Raw genomic sequence first — 14,490 nt, 5'->3', positions numbered from 1 at the left:
TCATCAAATTCCTGATATGTACCCTCAGGGGATGTATATGAGAACATTATACCTAGGTAGTTGAAATGTTTTACTTGTTCTATAGGTTCTCCATGATGTTTTCAATGTTTTTGCCTATTTTCATGTCGTCTTTGTTTTTTTATTGCTAATTTTCATACTACACTTATTATAACAGTTATGCAGTTTATTCAGTGAATCTTGCATACTACTGGATTTGTTTAGAAGTATAATATCATTTGCATAGTAAAGACCTGAGATTAACATCACCAATTTTGATATTCTGTTTAATATCACTTTCCTTCATGTGGTGATCCATAGAGATAATTAATAACAATGGAGAAAATCTCCTCTTGTCTCAAACCTGATTTAACTCGAAAACATCTCCCTGTGCATTCATTCTGACTTATAATTCAAATATAGACTAAGTATTGTTTGATATAATGTCCCATTTACACCATATAACTGTAGTGTTTTGAAGAGCTTTCTTCTTGGCACCTTATTATATGCCTTTTCCAGATATACAAAACTGATCCTTGTTTGTATTCACATGATTCCCAATTATTTGTCTTAAAGTGAAAATCTGATCCTTACAACCTGTGTTTGGCCCGAATCTAGTGTTTTCTTCTCCAAGCTTCTCTTCCACAATTGCAATTTCTAAAGAATACTTGCCATTCACTCTCGCTCAGGAAATTCCTTTGTTCAGTTTTATTTCCATTTTTATAGAGGGATGCTATGACAGCTCTACTCTAGTCATACGGAATTTGGAAGTGTAGCTGCTGTAAAACTTTTATAACTCCACATTTGAGCATTTCTGGTTGAATAGCATGTACTCCAGCTGCCTTTCCATTGCAGTTTGATGGCTTTTTCTACTTCAAGTATTGATATATATTCCTTTCTTTTCGTGTTGCATGGTGATCAGCATTCATTTTGGAAGGTTTTTATATTTGTATAGTTCTATATTTGTATATACTCCAGATAATGACTTTGATACGAAGGTCTAAATGTCGGGAAATTAAAAATTGTTATTTATAACACGGTCGTAAAGTCCATAATTTCCAAAATCTGCTAATCACTGTGCAACACTAAAAGAAAGGATTCTGATAATTCATGGAGATTCGTGTTTCTGGTTTGATCAGTCAACTGGCATTTTTAAAACATTGTAGGGACAGCAATATCATTCTACATTGTATCAAACTGAAGAGAAAATTTACCTCAACAAAGGTGCAACGAATATACCACCGCATGGAGCAAGCGTTACTCAGAGAACAGATCCAGGCTACTAGAAAAAACTTGTCTGTTACTCAAAACCAGGTACAAAATGTAAAATCTGAAATTTCAAGTTACTTGAACGCAGATATTCGGATTATCCTTGAAAAGATTACGGACAACACTGTGAACCATATCCTTCAAACTAAGAAAAAAAATCTCATATCCAAATTTCATAGACTAAAAGATCGACAAAACTAACTGACATATTTGAATCCCCCTTAACAACCAACGAGAAGCAAGAAACAACAGGAGCCACCAATTGCTTGCGGGTAACAGTAACATAGTTAACCGATCCAACCACGCCTTAAATAAAGATGAACTCTTGCTACTCAGCAAAGGTCTAAATTTTGCCATAGCACCTAGAGTGATGAACAAACTGCATTTTATTTGTAATATTGAAAGAGGTTTAAGATTCATCCCAAATACCATAGCAGATAAAATACATTTAGAAACCGCCAACATTTTAAATATAAATTATAAGAAAACAATAACAAGCAAGTTAACAAAACATGAATTAACAGCAGTGAAATCATTAAAATCAAATCTGAACATCATAATAACTAGAGCCAATAAAGGAAGTGCCACAATTATTCTAAACCAAACCACATATTTAGAAAAAATGAATGTGCTGGTCTCGGACAATAGTACATACCAACTTGTTAACTACGACCCAACCAATAGAATAAAAAAGAAAACAGGGAAACTGCTTAAATCAATTACTACATGGCCTAAAGATGCAGTCAAAAAATTACTTTTGCACTACGCTCGTTCTCTGAGAATTTACGGTCTACCTAAGATTCACAAACAACACCACTCCAGCCGATAGTCGAAGGTATAGCCAGCCCGAATTATCACCTAGCCAAGAAATTAGCATCAACACTCAAGGAGTTGGTAGGTCATACCCCTCCTATATCAGAAACACACAACACTTCATAAACATAATCAAAGACATTACATTAGAAAAAGATGATTTATTAGTCAGTTTTGATGTCTCTGCCCCTCTTTACGAATGTCCCAATCAATGACACAATCCTTCTTTTACAGAACAAATTCCTTCCAGATATCACAGTGCTCTTTATTCATGTATTACGTTCTGGTTATTTTGTATGGCAAAATGCTTTCTACCTAAAAAAAAGAAGGCACAGCTATGGGCTCACCATTCCCTTCCCCCCACCTCCCATTGCTAACTTTTATATGGAACATTTTGAGCAACATATTCTAGATTCCTCTCCTTTAAAACCCAAAGTTTGGCATAAATACATTGATGATGTTTTTGCAATCTGGTCCCATGACTGCCAGACACTAGACACTTTCCTTAGCCACCTAAACAAACAACACAAATGCTTACAGTTCACAATTGAGATTGAAAAACAGAACACACTTCCATTTTTAGATACGCTTGTCACATGTCTTCCTTCTGGCAGTCTTTCCTGCGCTGTTTACCAGAACTGTTTAACAGCGCAGGAAACAGTTTCAGTGCTTGTTAAACGCTGTTTAACAAGCACTGAAAGATGAATTTAAAGTTACCAGCAATACTTTTCTAAAAAATGGTTACAGCTGAAACACCATTAACAACATTCTCTACAAGACCTCAATAAAAAACAAAGATAAAACAAGATTGCAATAAAACTATAACCATTTCTTACATTAAAGGGACATCAGATAAAATAAACAGAATACTACAGAAATACAACCTCAAAGCCACCTTTAAACCTCCTGCAAAATTAAAAAGCTTACTCAACTCATCCAAACACCCACTCCCTCCGCTGGCCCACCCTGAAGTATACCATATTTATTGCACCTTTAATCTACCACACACAGGGAAAACAGGATGCACAATTCCTATCAGACAAAAGGAACATAAACGACACATTAAATATAGTAACTATGGTGAAGCTGGCCTTTCTGATCATGCCCTGAACACTTTACATAGAATTGACTGGAAAAGCATCAGTTGTTTACATCACACCAAAACATGGTATGAACACAAATTTAAGGAAGCCTGTGAGATTCTTATCAACCACCCCAATCTGAACGATAATGATGGTCTAAAAATCCCAAGCATATAGAAGGCAAATATTCTACTCATGGAAAACCTTTCTTCCTAAGAGCTAACTATAGATAATCCAGAATCTTAAATCTAATATAACAACTGTCATGTTAAAAATAGGACATCATTGTTACTTTAAGAAAACTATCAATATGAAAGAATGTTTCTCCCATGTTATCTTAAATAGAATTTAGCTTTGATGTAGTTTATAAATATTTAATTCATTTTTAATTTTATCTGTATCTTTTTTTTTTATCACTAGAGGTCATATAGAATAACCGGTGATCAGATCAGTGTTTCTTTAGCTTACTGTGTGAAATGTCACTCAGCTTGTCCTTGTATATTTGTATATACTCCAGATGATGACCTTGATATGAAGGTTGAAACATCGGGAAATTAAAAATAGTTATTTATAACACGGTTGTAAAGTACATAATTTCCAAACTGGATATATATTCCTGTTGAGTGTCTCATTGTTTCATTTATCAGTCTTTCAAAGTAGTTACTCCAGACATGTAGAATGTCTTTATCTTCAGTTTTCATGTCACCTTTGTCATTTTTGATTTCTTTTATAGTGCACTTTCCCCCATTCCTAAGCTCTTTTTCAATAGCCTCCAGAATATTTTGCTACCTTCCTTATATTTATCTTTTTTCTTACCAGTCTTTCCATTACCTTTGTTTAGCTAGTTTTACACATTGCTTCACTTTCTTACATTTTCTTTTTCTATATTCTTTCAGAGCACCAAATGCCTCTGTGGCTAAATCAGTCACTGTTTTTTTTTTTTTCAGGGTCTGCCACTGGATCTCCAAGTTTTAGTTGTTGTTATCAAACCCTTTCAGTTTTTCTTAAATAATATTTCTGTATTTGAATCTAAAGTTCATTTCTCACAGCTGCTTAACTTTGATTCTTTTTAAAACTTTCTTACACACTTTTGTTTTCAATATGATATTCTGTTTTTAATGCCAAAACTCAATGGTGAACACTTTCTATTTCAAATGCTCTATCATCATCATCATCATCATCAAATTCCTGCCATGTACCCTCAAGGGGTGTACAGGATATGACAGTACTATATGAAAAAATTACATCATTACTAACTTCCTATCTACAATTTTCCTCCAAATCAGTCTGTTACTTGTCAAGACTCCAACATTATCAGATCTTATATTTCTATCGTCTAAGGCACTTTGTACCGTATCAATCCACCTATATCTTGGTCTTCCTCTGTGTTGTTTTCCTGCCAACCTGGCAGAGAACACTTGTTTTGCTAATCTTTCCTCTCCCATTCTATTTAAGTGACCATACCATCTGAGATTAGCTCTGCTAACGCATTCCTGGATGCTGACAATGTCAAGTTCTTTCCTAATATCCTCATTTTTAATATGATATTGCCATTGATGCCATCTGTTCACGCCTCTAATCTTTCTCAGGACTCTCATATCTGCGGTCTCTAGTCTTTGGTCAAGTGTTTTACTTCTGACGCAGCTCTCAGATCCATAAGTTAAAATTGGTTTGAACACTGTCTTGTATACAGCTAATTTAGTGTTCCGACTAATTTCTTTCTTATTCCATATGAATTTATTCAATTGACTTCCCACGATACCAGCTTTGCTGATTCTGTTGTCTATTTCTATATTTAGTTTACCATCTTCAGTAAAAATTGTGCCTAAGTAGCTGAAATGTTTTACTTGTTCCACAGGTTCTCCATTCACAACACAGTTGACATTTTCAATGATTCTGCCTATTTTCATTGTCTTTGTCTTTTTATTACTGACCTTCATACCATATCTATTACAACAGCTATTCAATTTAGTCAGAGAATCTTGCAGACTTGTAGCGGATTTATTTAGAAGTATAACATCATCCGCATAAAGCAAAGAGCTGACATTAACATCTCCAATTTTGATATCAGGTTTAATACCACATTCCTTCATAATGTGATCCATATAGATAATGAATAACAGAGGGGATAATGTACATCCTTGTCTCACACCAGATTTAACATTAAACCATCTTCCTGTACTTCCTTCAATTCTAACTGCTGACTCACAACTCAAATAAAGACTAAGTATTGCTTGATATAATGCCCCATTGACACCATATAACTGCAGCGTATTGAATAGCTTCTCTCTTGGCACCTTGTCATATGCCTTTTCCAAATCGACAAAACTTAAATATAGATCTTTGTTATATTCCCATGCTTTCTCGACTATTTGTCGTAAAGTGAAGATCTGATCCTGACAGCCTCTATTTGGCCTGAATCCAGCTTGTTCTTCACCAAGCTTTTCTTCCACAATTCTTCTCAACCGTTTCTCAAGTATACTTGCATAGATCTTACCAGGAACACTCAGTAGGGAAATACCTCTGTAATTCTCACATTCAGTTTTATTTCCCTTTTTATATATGGGTACTATGAGAGCTCTACTCCAATCATCGGGAATTCGTCCCTCTGTCCAGGCTTTCTGAACTATGCAGTGCAGCCACTGTAAGACTCTTATACCACCATACTTCAGCATTTCTGGTCGAATATCATCTACTCCTGCTGCCTTTCCACATTTCAAGCCTTTGATGGCTTTTTCTACTTCAAGTATGGATATGTATTCCTGACTGCATGCCTGGTCAGTGTTTTTTATCACTGTGCTGTCATCACTGCTTGTTTCATTTAGCAGTTTTTCAAAGTAATTACTCCATACTTCAAGGATATCTTTTTCTCCTGTTTTCATTTCACCTTTATCATCTCTAATTCCTTTTACAGCACTCTTTCCTCCATTCCTAAGCTTCTTCAACAACCTCCAGAATATTTTGCCACCTTCTTGATATTTATTTTCTATATTCTTGCCAAAGTCCTCACATGACTTTTGTTTAGCTAGTTTTACACACTGTTTAGCTTTCTTACATTTGTCTCTGTATTCTGTAAGAGTAAAAGCTGACTTATTTGCCAGGAACTTTTGATATGCTTTCTTCTTTTCCTTCACTGCCTCTTCAACTTCCTGTGTCCACCAGGGAGTTCTGATTTTTTTATCCTTGCACACAACCTCACCACATGCCTCTCTGGCAGAATCAATCAATGTTTCCTTCAGAGTTTGCCACTGAATCTCCAAGGTTGTTTGATTCCTGTTCTCAAACACTTTCATTTTCTTTTCAATAATATTTCTGTATTTTAGTCTACAGTTCACATCTGAGAGCTGCTCAACTTTTATTCGCTTTAAAACTTTCTTACATGTTATTCTTTTCAATATGAAATTCAATTTTATCCTGCTCAAGACTAAATAGTGATCACTTCCAATTTCAAATCCTCTGTACACTCTGGTGTCCTGCACCAGGGAGAAAACATCACTATCAACAATAACATAGTCAATGAGACTTTTTTTTATTCCTAGCCTCTTCTCTCCACGTGAATTTGTACACATTTTTATGTTGGAACATGGTGTTAGTAATAACCAGTCCATGTCCTGAGCAGAAATCCAACAGGTATTTGCCATTATTATTAGCTTTGCTCTTTTCTCCAAATTTTCCCAAAATATTTTTGTATGTCTCACAATCATTTCCTACTCTGCTATTTAGATCCCCAACAAGGACCAACTTTTCCTTTTTCATTGTGTCAGTTGCTTTTTCTAAAGCGTCAAAAAATCCCTCCACTTCTACCTTAGTAGAACCTTCTGTGGGACCATAGGCACAAATAAGTCTCATTGTCCAGTTCCCCATTCTCATATTTGCCCACATTACTCTACTTGAGACTGACTGCCATTCAAGAAGATTAGCCTCGTATTTTGTGTTGAATACTATGGCTACTCCTTCTTTTCCTTGATTGTCATTGCCTGAATATAACATTTTGTATTTATTGCTCAGAAAGATCTCACCAGTTTTGGTCTTTTTTGTTTCAGTCACCCCTATTATGTTGATCTGGTACTTATCTAATTCCTCAGCTAGCTCCATTTCTTTGCCATTCAGGCTTCTTACGTTGATAGTACCGATCTTTAACTCTGGTGATGTTGAGTTGGGGTTTGTTTTCAGATTTGTTCCAGTAGCTGACTTTTCGCTGTTCGCCCTGGTTCCCTGGCGAAAACAACGGGGGCCTTGTTTAACCGGGTGACACCCCAGCCGGCACGAAATTTTGTCATGTTGTACCATCATTTTTTATTTTGGTTTAACCAATAAGAATACAATTTGGTCGGCTAAATCCCAAATTGCCAGCCCATCCTCGTTCGTTCAGTATCAAAGTAGATACCCAACAGGGTGCACCACGAGAAGGTGAGGATTGGACATTAGGTCAGAAGCCCTGGTCGGTTCTCCGCATTCCTTTAAAGGCTATGTGGAGGTCTCCTCTCAGTTATACAGCTTTGACCCTTAAGCACCCCCCTGATAGAACCCTGGTTCTCAAAAAGGAGAATCTTCTCAAGCTGGGAAAAACTCTAAAGATAGACTTACTGTTTTATTTTGTGTTAACAGTAATGGAAGTGACAAACAAGTGTCGGTTATTATTGGAAAATCTCCAATACTGCAACATTCCAAGAAAATTTTTAAAAAATTACCTGTCAAATACCATGCGAACAATAAAGCGTGGATGACCACAGTGCAAAACAAACATTTTCCTCATTGTGGGCAATTGTGCTACACATCCAAATGATACACATGCAGCCATCACTATGAACAATAACATCTGTGAGAATTTTCTTATTTCTTGCATCTCTCCAAGCGAATTTGTGCACATTTTTATATTGGAACATATGTCTGGACTAGTTATTACTAACTCTATGAAATTCAACAGATACAGGTAGTTCTCACTTCACAAATTCCTGCTTTATGAATTTTTTGTATTGGAATTTTTATTTTAAATTGTGTGCGGCGAAGGCAATTAAGCGTGTGTGCAGGGAATTACGCGGTATGTAATGACCAGTCACTCACGAGCCTTAGCGTCACTAGTGTGTTATTCATAGTTTTCTTCAATTACACCTGATTTTTTATTTTGTTTTCTTTTTAACTATAACCCTTTTACTTTTCCAACAGTGCAAAACCAGAAAACAAGCAAATGAAACAAAGAAAAACAATTACTTTAGAGAAAAAATATGAAATTATTACAAGCCATCAGCAGGTAGCACTGTTAAAGCACTTTCTGAGAAATTTTCTCTTGCCCCTTCTACAGTTTGCACAATTTTAAAGGAAAAATAAAAATATTTGAAAGAAGTAAAAATTGCACAATCTATGCAGTCTACATGGTTGTGTAATAAAGAAACAGGCAGTATGATTCCTCATATGCAAAAACTGTTAATTGTTTGGATAAGTGACCAAACTCGATGATTAAACATGCCTATTACTACGCAATGATTTGTACTAAAGCAATAGCCATATTTAAAATGTTGAATAACCAAAAGGGAATGACTGCAAAGAGACTTTTACTGCAAGTAGTGGGTAGTTTGACCACTATAAAAAGTAAACTGATTGGCATAACATTAAAGTACAAGGTGACTGCAAGTGCAAAGTCTTATCCAGAAAAATTAGAAGAAATAATTAAAGAAGGAAATTGCTCGCCATCGCAGATTTTCAATGTCAATGAGACGAGCCTTTTTTTGAAAATGGATGCCTGCAAGAACTTGCATCACAAAAGAAGAATCCTCAGTGCTAGGTTTTAAAGCATCAAAAGATCGCATCACTCTACTATTAGGATGAAATGCTGCTGTCGATTGCAAGTTTAAAACCCTTATTTGTGCATCGATCAGAAAATCCAAGAATCTTAAAAGGAATTAATAAAGATACTTTACTAGTAATATGGAAGGCAAGTAAGAAGGCTTGATTTATGGGTTCCCTATTTCAAGATTGGTTTATGCATCACTTTGTTCCTGAAGTGAAACTTTATTGTGAGAAAAAACAAATTCCATTTAAAGTGCTTCTGATAATTGACAATGCACCTGGCCCCATCCCTCATCAGTAGCTTACATTTGCCCTAATGTGAAAATAGTCTTTTTACCTCTAAATACAACTTCTCTTTTACAACCAATGGATCAGGGAGTGATTGTGATGTTTAAAGCACATTATCTCAAAGAGACTTGAAATGTTAATAGAAGCAACTGATAAAAATGGGAAGTTTTCTGTTAAAGAGTTTTGGAAGAGATTCAACATTTTAGACGCAATTCAGGTAATGCAGAGCACCTGGCATAAAGTTTCCGAAAAAAACAATGAAAGGAGTCTGGCATAAACTTTGTCCTCAGTTTAATGATAATTTCGAAGGCTTTGAAGACCCAATAAAGTTTGTGAATTCTGAAACTCAGGCGATCTTAGGTGTGGCTAACCAATTGCAAATGGAAGTTTCAGAAGGTGATGTTAATGAGCTGCATCAATCTCACACTATGGAATTCTCATCCAATGATCTTGAATTAGAGGAACAAGAAAGAAAGAAACGAAGAAGAAAAAGACAAAGAAGATAATGAATGAAGCTTCAATCGGTTTTTCATTTTAAAAGGCCTAGAAGAAGCATTTAAACTTCTTGAAAAAGCTCAAGCAATCTTTGAATTCGATTTAGTAAATTTTCCCACGTAATGAATAATGCTTCTTCTTGCTATTGAGCTATTTTAAACGTAAAGAAGCGAAAATCAATGAAGCGGATGACACTCAAGGCCTTCTTTGAAAAAAAAAAGATGCACTGAAGCTTCCTAATATATATATATATACACACCTCGATGGCTGCCGATTCACCCTTAGAAATCTGCTATTTTTTTTTTCAAACAATCTTTTTTTAGTTTAAAATTTTTCTTATGTTATTTTTTAAATATGTGAATCTTTGGCCAATAAAGTCTTTTCTTATCATTTAATATTCATTTAATATTTTATATATTCCTTCTTATGAACGTAACTCTCACTTATAGGGTTACTTCTAAGGCAAATAAACTCCCATTTTATAAATTCCTGATTTACGAATGGTCACCAGGAACCATAAAATTCATAAAGGCAGGAACTACCTGTACTTACCATTATTATTATTCAGCTTTGCTCTTTTCTCCAAAATTTTTCAAAGTGTTTTTCTGGTAATCATTTCCTACTCTGCTGTTTAGATCTCCAACAAGGATGAACTTCTCCTTTTTATATTGTGTTAGCTGCCTTAAAGAAGGCAAATTCCTCTATGTCTTCCTTATTACAGCCTTTTGTGGTACCATAGGCATAAGTCTGATTGTCCAGTTTTCCCATTCTGATATTTGTTCACATTGCTGGTTTTGATATTACCTGCCATCCAAGATTATTCTCATATTTAGTGTTGAATCCTTCTTTTCCCTGATTTGTTGCTTAGAAAGATGTCATCTGTTTTTCTCTTCTTTGTTTTGGTAATACTTATTATGTTAATCTGGTATTTATCCAATTCTTCTGCTAGTTATATTTCTTTTCTGTCAGTGCTTGTTATGTTGATGGTGCCATTCTTGAATTCTGCTGATGTTGAGTTGGGATTTGTTTCACTACTAACTTTTTGCCCTGGTTGCTTGATAAAAAAACATCAGGGGCTGTGTTTATTCTTAACACAGGTGTGAAATTCTGCAAAAGCAGAATTTCATGCCCGTGTTTAATTCTACTTCCTCTAACTCTGTGCATGAGTGCAATTACCTTAAACTACCAGTTAAGCTAACTGTAGTTCTTGTTTTATAGGTGTGACAAACATAACAGTAAAATAAATTTTCAGGTGAGGAAAAAAGTTTTATTATGTAGTTTGTCTGTTGTAAACAAATAATAAAATCTGGACATTTGCTTGCCAAAAATTAGTGCAGTTCATAAGCTATAAATCTATAAACTATGTATCATCTCATTAAGTTAAGCTAAGGGGATAATAAATCCCTCATTATTTTAAAGCCGGATAAGAAACTCGGAGATCGAAATCTAAGAGTTTCATGCCGAAGAACTATCGGCGAGTCCAAGCGTAAGTCAACACCTGGGTAGTACAACACTAGGCCAATTCGGAGCAAAGGTGGAGCAAGCTCCATCACTATCCTTAATATCGGCGAGTCAAAGCGTAAGTCAACACCTGGGTATTACAACACTAGGGCAACTGGGAACAAAGGTGGAGCAAGCTCCATCACTATCCTTAATATTTTCTCATAATGTAAAACGCAGCTCCTAGGAGATGTATTACTGTTTTACATTATGAGAAGAGGTCACTACCCAGACTGATTTCGACCTTTATTGAGGTCTCATCGGTGAGTAGGTAGACCTGGATAATACCAAGGTTTAGGTGAACCAAACTTACATACCCTTACTATACAAATTGCCAGACCAGTGTACCCATATATTATTACTACGATAAAGAGCCAAGAGGCTCTTTGCTGAGAGAAAGCAGATTCCTTCTATAAAGCAATACTTTATAGCATGAATATTGAATATAAGTTGCAAACTGGTTTAAATAACTTTAAATCTTATAAAAATGATTTTAGTAACATACATTTTTATATTTTCTTTATGGAGATAGAGACAAGTGAATTTAATCATTATCATAAATTTAAATTTTACAATAAAGTATGAAAAAAACTACATTATGTTACTGTAAATGGAGTGGGAGAATTAGTATGTTTAGTTATATTTCAGTCCCTTTCCAGTTTTTGTTTTGTTATAAGCTTACTTAATGTGTAATTCAGCTAATTTATTAAAACATAAAATGATTATCTGAATGACTAGCATATACTAAACAAGTTACTGCCTTTCATACAGTTTTGATTGTCATCAAAACTTAAAGTGAATAGTTACACTACTGTTTTCCAAAGGGTGATTAATTTAGCTAAAGTACTTTGGCAACAGGATCAAGCCTTAATTCCATCGTCTATATAGTGATCGATGAGAGGGGAACAGTTCTCCTGCTTGAGATCTCAGCAAGCTAATTTCTTTACTTACTAGAGTAATCGAGAATCTTCCTATAAAGTGATAAATATCATGCTAAGTGAAAACATGATAACCCAACAGAGTTCACGTATCATGAAACAAAAGAAAAAAAAAATCAACAAAATTGTTGTTTGTCACAAATTCAGAAAGATTTTCCTTTCTGATTTGCTAGTTATCAGCCTGAAATTATTTTAATTTGGGTCTAAAGAAAGTAAGTTAGGCAGAAATTGCCAGAATTGCAGACTAAAATTGTGCAGAATTGCTTTTACAAAATAAGAATAAAGCTCCTCATAACAGTAAAACCTTCTTTTCCTCTTAAGATTAAGTGGATTTTTTTATTAGCAGACCTTTCCTCAGAATTATTTTTGACAGACAAAATACAAGAAGAATTATTTAATTCTTCTTGTATTTTGTCTGTCACCGAGTCAGGTAGTACAATATGAGACTTGTAACACACATACAAACACAAAACTAAGTGAAACACCTGGAAGAAAGACGAGTCCGAACAAGATGGGAGTGCCCTCTGTAGGCACCCGTTGGTGGCCCAGGATGTAAACTGGGATCTTGAAGTATTAATGTTTCCTATATTTTGGGAAATTTAATGCAACCATGCCAGTCTGGCTGGCTGGCTGAGTGGTTAGTGTATCTGCTCTCCAGCCAAAAGGCTGCGGGTTCAAATCCCACCATGGGCATGGATGTTTGTAATTGTCTGTGGAGATACTGGCAGTGGATGGTGTTGGTGTAGTTGCGGTCAGTTGGTGGAGAGAGTTGTGGAGCAGGTGCCCTCCCTTGATGAGTCTTTGGACTCTCTGGAGGTGTATGATAATAATAATATTTATTTAAATTAGGCACTGGTTTCTGAGAGCAGTTGCAGATTCCAAAAATAGTCTTTCTCTTTTAAATTTACTACAATGGAGCATGGTGGTCTTTTCCCAATTGATTCTGTGCCCTTATCACTTATAAAGAAAGATTTTCATCCTCATATTAGCAATCTGCTTTCCTTTGCCATCTATTGTGGATATTTCTTTTGGAAGCACAAAATTTATAAACAGAGGGGGTACATCTATAGGTTCATCCCTTCCTTGCCAATTTTTTTATGTAATATTTTGAAAAACAAGCTCTTGACTCAGTCCTTCTCAAACCCTCTGATGTGTTATCCATTTGGCTTCATGGCCCAGGCACATTAGACTCTTTCCTTTCTCACCTAAATAGTCTTCACCCTTGAATCCAGTTTACCATGTAAAAAGAAACTAATAATAGTTTAGCCTTTCTGGACAGGCTATCAATGATAGCCTGTCCTTTTCAGTATACAGGAAGCCCACCCACACAGGCACTTTGCTATCACCTCCCTCTCTCAACAATACGGTATCATTAAAACACTAACCAATAGAGCCCATGATCTTTGTTCCAATGAGTCCTCTCTTACAGTAGAACTTAATTGCATACATCAAACCTTTTTTTTTATTTAATGGCTACACCCTCTCCAGAAAGATTTTATTGATGCTATCATCACCTCCATCTCTCTGAGGCACTTCAGAAAAAATAGTCAGTGCTTTGCTACCCTTATATGTTCTAAAGATTAGCCCCCCCCCCCCCCGTGTCTGGAGTATATAAAGTGCCTTTCCTGCAAGTTGGCCTACTGTGGATAGACAGGAAGGTCAGTAACATCCACATGGAAGAACACAAAAAATGCATTTGCAGTCATGCCTATGGTCATTTTGGCCTTGCAGACCATGCTTTTAGATATTGCTCATAGAAACAGTTGGAAAAAGGTCACCATACTCCATCACAGTAAATTTAGAGGAAAAAGACTATTTTCGGAATCTGCAGCTGCTCTTGAAAATCAGCCTAATTTAAATAAATATGGTTGCATTAAACTTCACAAAATATGGGAAACACTAAAATACTTCGAGATCCCAGTTTACATCCTAGGTCACCAACAGGTGCTCACAAAAGACGTCCCACCTTATTAGGATTGTAGTGTTTGGTCCACGTGTTTCACTTATTTTGTGTTGCTTTTGTGTGTGTGTGTGTGTGTGTGTGTTATGAGTCATATTGTACTCTCTGATGATGTCTTAGTGATTGAGACGAAATATTGGAAGTTAAATAAAATTTTTAATCCTTTCTCAGTGCTGTTTCACTCTATTAAGTCTGTAGAGTTTCGCCCAGCACTTAAACCTTAACACATGGATTACAAGATACAGTATGCTAGATTTGTGTGCTAGTAATAACTGTTTCAAATTTTAATTAAAGATTGTTATTACAGTTCAAGTTAGTGGTGCTTCAGCACTATCTTTGAACTGATGCTCAAATTTGAAAT

General features: G+C 35.5%; 1 protein-coding gene across 6 annotated transcripts in view; it reads left to right on the top strand.

The window, feature by feature from the left end:
• LOC150101153 (vacuolar protein sorting-associated protein 26B-like) overlaps window positions 1-14,490 on the top strand; it is a 133,206-nt gene that overhangs the window by 67,839 nt on the left and 50,877 nt on the right. The window lies entirely within an intron of this gene.

This window comes from Typopeltis vanoorti, chromosome 12 (genome assembly GCF_054136105.1).
Source record: "Typopeltis vanoorti isolate ZY-2024b chromosome 12, IOZ_Tvanoo_1.0, whole genome shotgun sequence".
Lineage (NCBI taxonomy): Eukaryota > Metazoa > Arthropoda > Arachnida > Uropygi > Thelyphonidae > Typopeltis > Typopeltis vanoorti.
This window is presented reverse-complemented; position numbering and strand designations above follow the sequence as displayed.